The following is a 10,109-nucleotide window of genomic DNA, read 5'->3' as shown; positions in this document are numbered from 1 at the left end:
GATGTTTATGCTGAAAAGAAGAAAGGCTATAACTCTATGGCCAACATTGTTGGATACTCATAAGTTTGGATCTGTCTACTTCTTGTTGTCTGGTCTGCCTACCATCAACTGGATCCTAAGGCACACATTGCTACCCAAGTCAGGTGATCACAAGATGATCAGAGGACATGCTATCAATTTTCTCCATTTGTTTGATGTGCCTCAAAAGTTCAAAGTCATGAGTCTGATTGTGGAGACAGTCAAAAGGACAGCAGCTGATCAGAAGAGAAGTTGTGGGTATGGCCCACAAATTCAGGAGCTCATCAACTCCAACATAGGCATAGGCAAATATCTATTGGATAAGGAGCACCTGCCCATCTACCCTAAATTTGAAGACAACACTGTTGTCATGAATGAAAATGAACCATCATCAGCTCAAGCACATGAGAAGAGAGAGAAGGCAAGGGCAGAGAAAGCCGCAAAGATGCCAACTGTTGAAGAGGCATCTCAAGTATTCTTGAAGACCAAGCAAGATCAGCTTGGATATCTGATCCAATCCACCTTGACGATTGAAAAGGGCTTGGCCACCCTGACTCAAAACCAGGAGAGCTTGGAGAGGATCGTTGAGCAGAAATTCTATGATCTTGATGTCAAAGTGACTGAGATTCAGATTGCAGTTGAGCAGCTTCAGGAGGAAGCAGAGGAGAGGAGAGGAAAAGCAACCACTGATGCTTTCAAGCGAGTGCCACGAGGTCCAAGGTCTACCGCAGTGCCAGTCTCAGATTCCATCCTGAACACCCCCATACTACCTACGTGGGGGCAGAAGCCGACGAATGGTTAACCCTCAGATTTCATACAACACGGCCGCACAGGAAGTAAAAATTTAAAAACATAACCAGCATTATGTTGCATAATCACTTTGTTTTATCATACAAGGTAGAGGGAGCTCGAATAAATTCACTCAAAGATAGTGTCTTTCGCACAATGATCCGCAACAATACGGGACCCTTCCAAGACATCGCCAAAGTATCGCTCGGGTGTGCGGTGCTCCTTGCCCTCAAGCGGCCCCTCGGTCGCCAACTTGATGTGTACATCTTCACCCACCAGACCTTGACATAGGAGAAGGCCAGACGCGCGCCTTCAATGCAGATGGACCGCTTGATGACGTCCAGCCGAGGACAAGCATCAACTAGCCTCTTCACGAGGCCAAAGTAACTGCTGGGTATAGCTTCGGCTGGCCACAGAAGGATTATTAAATCCTTCATGGCCAGTTCGGCCAGCCTGTGCAGCTCGACCAGCTGTTTTAGCTGATCGCTGAAGGGCACCGGATGTTCCGGTGCAAGATATCGCGACCAGAACAGCTTCTCCGGGGAGCCCCCTTCTTTGGCTCAGAAGAACTCTGCGGCGTCGGTCACACTGCATGGCAGATCAACAAAAGCCCCTGGAGAACTTTGAATCCGGGTCAGTAAAAGATATTTCCTTTTCACATTCTTGCTTTGCATATTGAATGCCTTACCCGTCGCGATCTTCTTGGCCTCCTATATCTCTTGGAGGGCGCCCTGGGCTTCACTCCGGGCCGTCTCCGCACTCTTACGAGCCTTGGCGAGTTCGGCCTCTTGAGCCGACGCATTGTGCTCCAAGGTCTCACACTTCCTCACCGCGTCCTGGAGCTCCTGTTGGACTTCGTTGACCCAGGCCTTGAGCCTCTTACGGGCGGCCTGCTCCTTGACAGCCTTCCCGTCGGCTTTGTCCAGGGCCGCTTTCAGGGCCTCGACCTCGGTCGTCGCCTCTGTTCACATCATGGTATTTCGGTCATTGCATATCACTTTCCCTTTTTCGAATACACAACAGGTTATTACTTACCTTGTTTTTCCTGGAGCTGCCTCTTCACCTGGCCCAGCTCCTCCTCGACCTCCGCCAGTTTCTGCTTCAGTTCGGAGACTTCGGCAGTATGCGAGGCCGCGGCCAACAGCGACGCCTGTGCATACATTTCAGACAAATGTACTTAGTTTCCTGCAGTAGGAGATTGATCCTCTGTCTTGTTTTTTCTTTCCGAACATTGGACTGTGTCTTAGGGGGCTACTGTCTATATTGGGATTTTCTCCTTTTTGCGCCGCTTATCTCAAAACCTGTCAACAGGCTGCTGCAGGCTTCGGTTAGTCCGCTCTTGGCAGACTGAACCCTTTCAATTAACGTGCCCATAAGGACACGGTGCTCATCCACAATGGAAGCGCCTCGTGGCGCTTCCAACAGACTATCTGGGCCCCCTGGTTGGACAGGGGTCACCAGGGGAATAGGCATCCCTCCTTTCGAAGGAGGTTGCGTGCCGGATTTCGAAGTCGCATTGGACTCCAGAATCGAGTCCGGCTGAGGGCTGAACTGAATACGGCCCTCCGCGCCAGTCTCCATGGGGATTGACTCCCCCTGGTGTCCGGCGACAGGGGTTTCACCTTCTGGAGCATCCTGATCCTCTCCCCCACTTGGAACAGTCCTTGGGGACAGCACCTCTGCATCGTCCTTCGCCTTGGGTGAGTGAGCGGCCGGCAGTGAATCGCTGGCCATCGCCTTTGAGTCTACCGAACCTCGTGATGAGGATCGCTGGGAACTGTCGTGGGCTGGACTGCAATAGCATAACTAATTATATCAATACAACAAAGAGGAAAGACTTGGTTTATGGGCGAATATGGGTTTTAGCACTTATGACGCGGCCCGAGGCTAGGTGCGGGGGCGTCTCTCCGGACTACTGCCGACGTCCCATGCGGTGTTATCCGCAAGGGAGCTCTTCCCTTTCTTGGACGTCTCCGCCTCCAGGTTCGCCGAAGCCGCCCTCTTCTTCCTCCCCTCATCAGGGGGAGGGTTGTTCTCCTCCCCCTCTTCATTGTCGTCGTCTTCGGCGGCGGAGGAGCGGGTCTTATCTTCGGACGTCCCATCCAAAGCGCCCCTGCGGAGGGGCCACTCCGGACCCCCTTGGCCTTCCCTGTGGCCTTCTTCTCCGGCGCCTTATAGGGCGCCGGTACCAGCATCTTCGCTAAACGCGGGATGACTGGTTCTTCAGACAACGGAGCCGGACATTGGATCAACTTCACCTTCTCTGTCCACTCCTGAAGAAGCCATAATCGTAAAGGCTTAGACCTCATCCTTGAAACAAGCAAGTAAGGGATCCAGTAAGAATAATATACCTCGTGGGCGAGGTGGTTGATGTCATGCACGCATTCCGAATCTGTGGCCGGCGGTGTTTCGTTTCCCTTAAAAAGTAACCTCCAGGAATCTTCGTGAGTGGTTTCAAAGAGCCTCTTCAAGGTATGGTGCTTCTTCTAATTGAACTCCCAGAGAGGGCGGCTTCGGCTTTGGCATGCAAGAATCCAGCAAACTAGCATCACCTAGATTATATCGATAAGTTTGATATCTCTATCCACCATGCTTTGAATGCGTGTCTACATCGCTGTCAGCTTGTCTGACGAGCACCAGTTCGGGCCCTTCTCGACGCAGGAGGTGAGCCGCATGGGAGCCCCAGAGTTGAATTCGGCAGATGCGGCCCAGGTGGTGCCGCGGGGCTCTGTGATATAGAACCATTGTTTCTGCCATTCTTTTATAGTATCCATGACAGTGCCTTTAGGCCAGGAGACATTGGACAGCTTGCTAACTGATGTCTACTACACAACCTTCTTCTTCTAGACGTTGTTGGGCCTCCAAGTGCAGAGGTTTGTAGGACAGTAGCAAATTTCCCTCAAGTGGATGACCTAAGGTTTATCAATCCGTAGGAGTCGTAGGATGAAGATGGTCTCTCTCAAGCAACCCTGCAACCAAATAACAAAGAGTCTCTTGTGTCGTCAACACACCCAATACAATGGTAAATTGTATAGGTGCACTAGTTCGGCGAAGAGATGGTGATACAAGTGGTATATGGATGGTAGATAAAGGTTTTTTGTAATCTGAAAATATAAAAACAGCAATGTAACTAATGATAAAAGTGAGCACAAATGGTATTGCAATGCGTTGAAACAAGGCATAGGGTTCATGCTTTCACTAGCGCAAGTTCTCTCAACAATAATAACATAATTGGATCATATAACTATCCCTCAACATGCAACAAAGAGTCACTCCAAAGTCACTAATAGCGGAGAACAAACAAAGAGATTATGGTAGGGTTCGAAACCACCTCAAAGTTATTCTTTCCAATCAATCTGTTGGGCTATTTCTATAAGTGTCACAAATAGCCCTAGAGTTCGTACTAGAATAACACCTTAAGACACAAATCAACCAAAACCCTAATGTCACCTAGATACTCCAATTTCACCTCAAGTATCCGCGGGTATGCTTATACGATATGCATCACACAATCTCAGATTCATTTGTTCAACCAACACATAGAACCTCAAAGAGTGCCCCAAAGTTTCTACCAGAGAATCACGACGAAAACGTGTGCCAACCCCTATGCATAGGTTCATGGGCGGAACCCGCAAGTTGATCACCAAAACATACATCAAGTGAATCACGTGGTATCCCATTGTCACCACATATACGCACGGCAAGATATACATCAAGTGTTCTCAAATCTTTAAAGACTCAATCCGATAAGATAACTTCAAAGGGGAAACTCAATCCATTACAAGAGAGTAGGGGGGGAAGAAACATCATAGGATCCAAATATAATAGCAAAGCTCGCGATACATCAAGATTGTATCACCTCAAGAACACGAGAGAGAGAGAGAGATCAAACACATAGCTACTAGTACATACCCTCAGCCCCGAGGGAGAACTATTCCCTCCTCGTCATGGAGAGCATCGGGATGATGGAGATGACCACCAGAGAGGGATTCCCCTTCGGCGGGGTGCCGGAACGGGTCTAGATTGGTTTTCAGTGGCTACGGAGGCTTCTGGCGGCGGAACTCCTGATATATTGTGCTCCCCGAAGTTTTTAGGGTATATGGGTATATATTGGAGGAAGAAGTACGTCACGGGAGCCAGGAGGGGCCCACGAGGGTGGAAGGCGCGCCTGTGGGGGTGGGTGCGCCCCCCTGCCTCGTGGCTTCCTCGTTGATCCCCTTACGTGCACTCCAAGTCTTCTAGGTTTCTTCTAGTCCAAAAATAAGGTCCGTGAAGTTTCAGGTCAATTGGACTCCGTTTGATTTCCCTTTTCTGCGATACTCTAAAACAAGGAAAAAACAGAAACTGGCACTGGGCTCTAGGTTAATAGGTTAGTCCCAAAAATCATATAAAATAGCATATAAATGCATATAAAACATCCAAGGTTGATAATATAATAGCATGGAACAATCAAAAATTATAGATACATTGGAGACGTATCAGCATCCCCAAGCTTAATTCCTCCTCGTCCTCGAGTAGCTAAATGATAAAAACAAAAATTTTGATGTGGAATGCTACCTAACATATTTATCCATGTATTTCTCTTTATTGTAGCAAGAATATTAAGATCCATAAGATTCAAGACAAAAGTTTAATATTGACATAGAAATAATAATACTTCAAGCATACTAACTAAGCAATCATGTCTTCTCAAAATAACATGGCCAAAGAAAGCTATCCCTACAAAATCATATAGTCTGGCTATGCTCCATCTTCACCACACAAAATATTTAAATCATGCACAACCCCGATGACAAGCCAAGCAATTGTTTCATACTTTTGATGTTCTCAAACTTTTTCAATCTTCACGCAATACATGAGCGTGAGCCATGGATATAGCACTATAGGTGGAATAGAATGGTGGTTGTGGAGAAGAAGAAAAAGGGGAAGATAGTCTCACATCAACTAGGCGTATCAACGGGCTATGGAGATGCCCATCAATAGATATCAATGTGAGTGAGTAGGGATTGCCATGCAACGGATGCACTAGAGCTATAAGTATATGAAAGCTCAACAAAAGAAACTAGTGGGTGTGCATCCAACTCGCTTGCTCACGAAGACCTAGGGCATTTTGAGGAAGCCCATCATTGGAATATACAAGCCAAGTTCTATAATGAAAGATTTCCACTAGTATATGAAAGTGACAACATAGGATACTCTCCATCATGAAGATCATGGTGCTACTTTGAAGCACAAGTGTGGTAAAAGGATAGTAGCATTGTCCCTTCTCTCTTTTTCTCTCATTTTTTTATTTTTTATTTTTTATTTGGGCCTTTCTCTCTTTTTATGGCCTCTTTTCTCTATTTTTTTATTTGGGCTTCTTTGGCCTCTTTTATTTATTTTTATTTTCGTCTGGAGTCTCATCCCGACTTGTGGGGGAATCATAGTCTCCATCATCCTTTCCTCACTGGGACAATGCTCTAATAATGATGATCATCACACTTCTATTTTCTTACAACTCAAGAATTACGACTCGATACTTAGGACAAGATATGACTCTATATGAATGCCTCCGGCGGTGTACCGAGATGTGCAATGACTCATGAGTGACATGTATGAAAGAATTATGAATGGTGGCTTTGCCACAAATACGATGTCAACTACATGATCATGCAAAGCAATATGACAATGATGGAGCGTGTCATAATAAATGAAACGTTGGAAAGTTGCATGGCAATATATCTCGAAATGGTTATGGAAATGCCATGATAGGTAGGTATGGTGGCTGTTTTGAGGGAGGTATATGGTGGGTTTATGATACCGGCGAAAGTTGCGCGGTACTAGAGAGGCTAGCATTGGTGGAAGGGTGAGAGTGCGTATAATCCATGGACTCAACATTATCATAAAGAACTCACATACTTATTGCAAAAATCTATTAGTTATCAAAATAAAGTACTACACGCATGCTCCTAGGGGGATAGATTGGTAGGAAAAGACCATCGGTCGTCCCCGACCGCCACTCATAAGGAAGACAATCAATAAATAAATCATGCTCCGACTTCATCACATAATGGTTCACCATACGTGCATGCTACGGGAATCACAAACTTTAACACAAGTATCTCTCAAATTCACAATTACTCAACTAGCATGACTCTAATATCACCATCTACATATCTCAAAACAATCATCAAGTATCAAACTTCTCTTAGTATTCAATGCACTCTATATGAAAGTTTTTATTATATCCCTCTTGGATGCCCATCATATTAGGACTAAATTCATAACCAAAGAAAATTACCATGCTGTTTAGGACTCTCAAAATAATATAAGTGAAGCATGAGAGTTCATCTATTTCTTCAAAATAAAACTATCGCCGTGCTCTAAAAAGATATAAGTGAAGCACTAGAGCAACAACAAACTACTCCGAAAGATATAAGTGAACCTCAATGAGTAGTCGAATAATTATGGAACTATGTGAAGACTCTCTAACATTTAAGAATTTCAGATCTTGATATTTTATTCAAACAGCAAGCAAAACTAAATAAAATAAAATGACACTCCAAGCAAAACACATATCATGTGGCGAATAAAAATATAGTTCCAAGTAAAGTTACCGATAGATGTAGACGAAAGAGGGGATGCCATCCGGGGCATACCCAAGCTTAGGCTCTTGGTTATCCTTGAATATTACCTTGGGGTGCCTTGGACATACCCAAGATTAGGCTCTTGCCACTCCTTATTCCATAGTCCATCAAATCTTTACCCAAAACTTGAAAACTTCACAACACAAAACTTAACAGAAAACTCGTAAGCTCCGTTAGCGAAAGAAAACAAAACACCACTTCAAGGTACTGTAATGAACTCATTCCTTATTTATATTTGTGTTAAACCTACTGTATTCCAACTTCTGTATGGTTTATAAACTATTTTACTAGCCATAGATTCATTAAAATAACCAAACAACACACGAAAAACAGAATCTGTCAAAAACAGAACAGTCTGTAGTAATCTGTAACTAACGCAAACTTCTGGAACCCCAAAAATTCTAAAATAAATTGTTGGACGTGAGGAATTTATCTATTAATCATCTTCAAAAATAATTAACTAAATAGCACTCTTCAATAAAAAATGGCAGCAATTCTCGTGAGCGCTAAAGTTTCTGTTTTTTACAGCAAGATCAACAAGACTTCCCCCAAGTCTTCCCAACGGTTCTACTTGGCACAAAAACTAATTAAAACGTAAGAAATCAATCATAACAGAGGATATATAAGTTATTTATTACTAAACAGGAAAAAAAAAGTTGGGTTGCCTCCCAACAAGCGCTATCGTTTAACGCCCCTAGCTAGGCACGATGATTTCAATGATGCTCACATAAAGGATAAGAATTGGAACATAAAGAGAGCATCATGAAGAATATGACTAACACATTTAAGTCTAACCCAATTCCTATGCATAGGTATTTTGTGAGCAAACAACTTATGGGAACAATAATCAACTAGCATAGGAAGGCAAAACAAGCACAACTTCAAAACTTTACGCACATAGAGAGGAAACTTGATATTATTGCAACTCCTACAAGCATATGTTCCTCCCTCATAATAATTTTCAGTAGCATCATGAATGAATTCAACAATATAACCATCACATAAAATATTATTTCCATGATGCACAAGCATACGAATTTTACTACTCTCCACATAAGCAAAATTCTTCTCATGAATAATAGTGGGAGCAAACTCAACAAAATAATTATCATGTGAGGCATAATCCAATAGAAAACTAAAATCATGATGACAAGTTTCATGTATATCATTATTCCTTATAGCATACAAGTCATCACAATAATCATCATAGATAGAAACTTCGTTCTAATAATCAATTGGAACCTCTTCCGGAATAGTGGATTCATCACAAAATAAAGTCATGACCTCTCCAAATCCACTTTCATCAATATAATTGATACGTCTCCAACGTATCTATAATTTTTGATTGCTCCATGCTATATTATCTACTGTTTTGGACATTATTGGGCTTTATTATCCACTTTTATATCATTTTTGGGACTAACCTATTAACCGGAGGCCCAGCCCAGAATTGCTGTTTTTTGCCTGTTTTAGGGTTTCGAAGAAAAGGTATATCAAACGGAGTCCAAACGGAATGAAACCTTCGGGAATGTGATTTTCTCAACGAACAAGACCCGAGAGACTTGGACCCTACGTCAAGAAAGAAAACAGGAGGCCACGAGGTAGGGGGACGCGCCTACCACGCCCCCCCCCCCAGGAGCGCCCTCCACCCTCGTGGGCCCCCTGTTGCTCCACCGACGTACTCCTTCCTCCTATATATACCTACATACCCCCAAACGATCAGATACGGAGCCAAAACCCTAATTCCACCGCCGTAACTTTTTGTATCCACGAGATCCCATCTTGGGGCCTGTTCCGGAGCTCCGCCGGAGGGGGCATCGATCACGGAGGGCTTCTACATCAACACCATAGCCTCTCCGATGAAGTGTGAGTAGTTTACTTCAGACATACGGGTCCATAGTTAGTAGCTAGATGGCTTCTTCTCTCTTTTTGGATCTCAATACAATGTTCTCCCCCTCTCTTGTGGAGAACTATCCGATGTAATCTTCTTTTTGCGGTGTGTTTGTTGACACCGATGAATTGTGGGTTTATGATCAAGTCTATCTATGAATAATATTTGAATCTTCTCTGAATTCTTTTATGTATGATTGGTTATCTTTGCAAGTCTCTTTGAATTATCAGTTTGGTTTGGCCTACTAGATTGATCTTTCTTGCAATGGGAGAAGTGCTTAGCTTTGGGTTCAATCTTGCGGTGTCCTTTCCCAGTGACAGTAGGGGCAGCAAGGCACATATTGTATTGTTGCCATCGAGGATAACAAGATGGCGTTTTCTTCATATTGCATGAGTCTATCCCTCTACATCATGTCATCTTGCTTAAAGCGTTACTCTATTTTTAACTTAATACTCTAGATGCATGTTGGATAGCGGTCGATGAGTGGAGTAATAGTAATAGATGCAGGCAGGAGTCGGTCTACTTGTCTCGAACGTGATGCCTATATACATGATCATACCTAGATATTCTCATAACTATGCTCAATTCTGTCAATTGCTCAACAGTAATTTGTTCACCCACCGTAGAATACTTATGCTCTCGAGAGAAGCCACTAGTGAAACCTATGGCCCCCGGGTCTATCTTCATAATATTAATCTCCTACTACTTAGTTATTTCCTTTGCTATTTACTTTCCTTTATTTTACTTTGCAACTTTATCATAAAAATACCAAAAATATTATCTTG

This window comes from Triticum aestivum, chromosome 2A (assembly GCF_018294505.1).
Source record: "Triticum aestivum cultivar Chinese Spring chromosome 2A, IWGSC CS RefSeq v2.1, whole genome shotgun sequence".
Taxonomy (NCBI): domain Eukaryota; kingdom Viridiplantae; phylum Streptophyta; class Magnoliopsida; order Poales; family Poaceae; genus Triticum; species Triticum aestivum.
Note: the sequence above shows the minus strand (reverse complement) of the source record.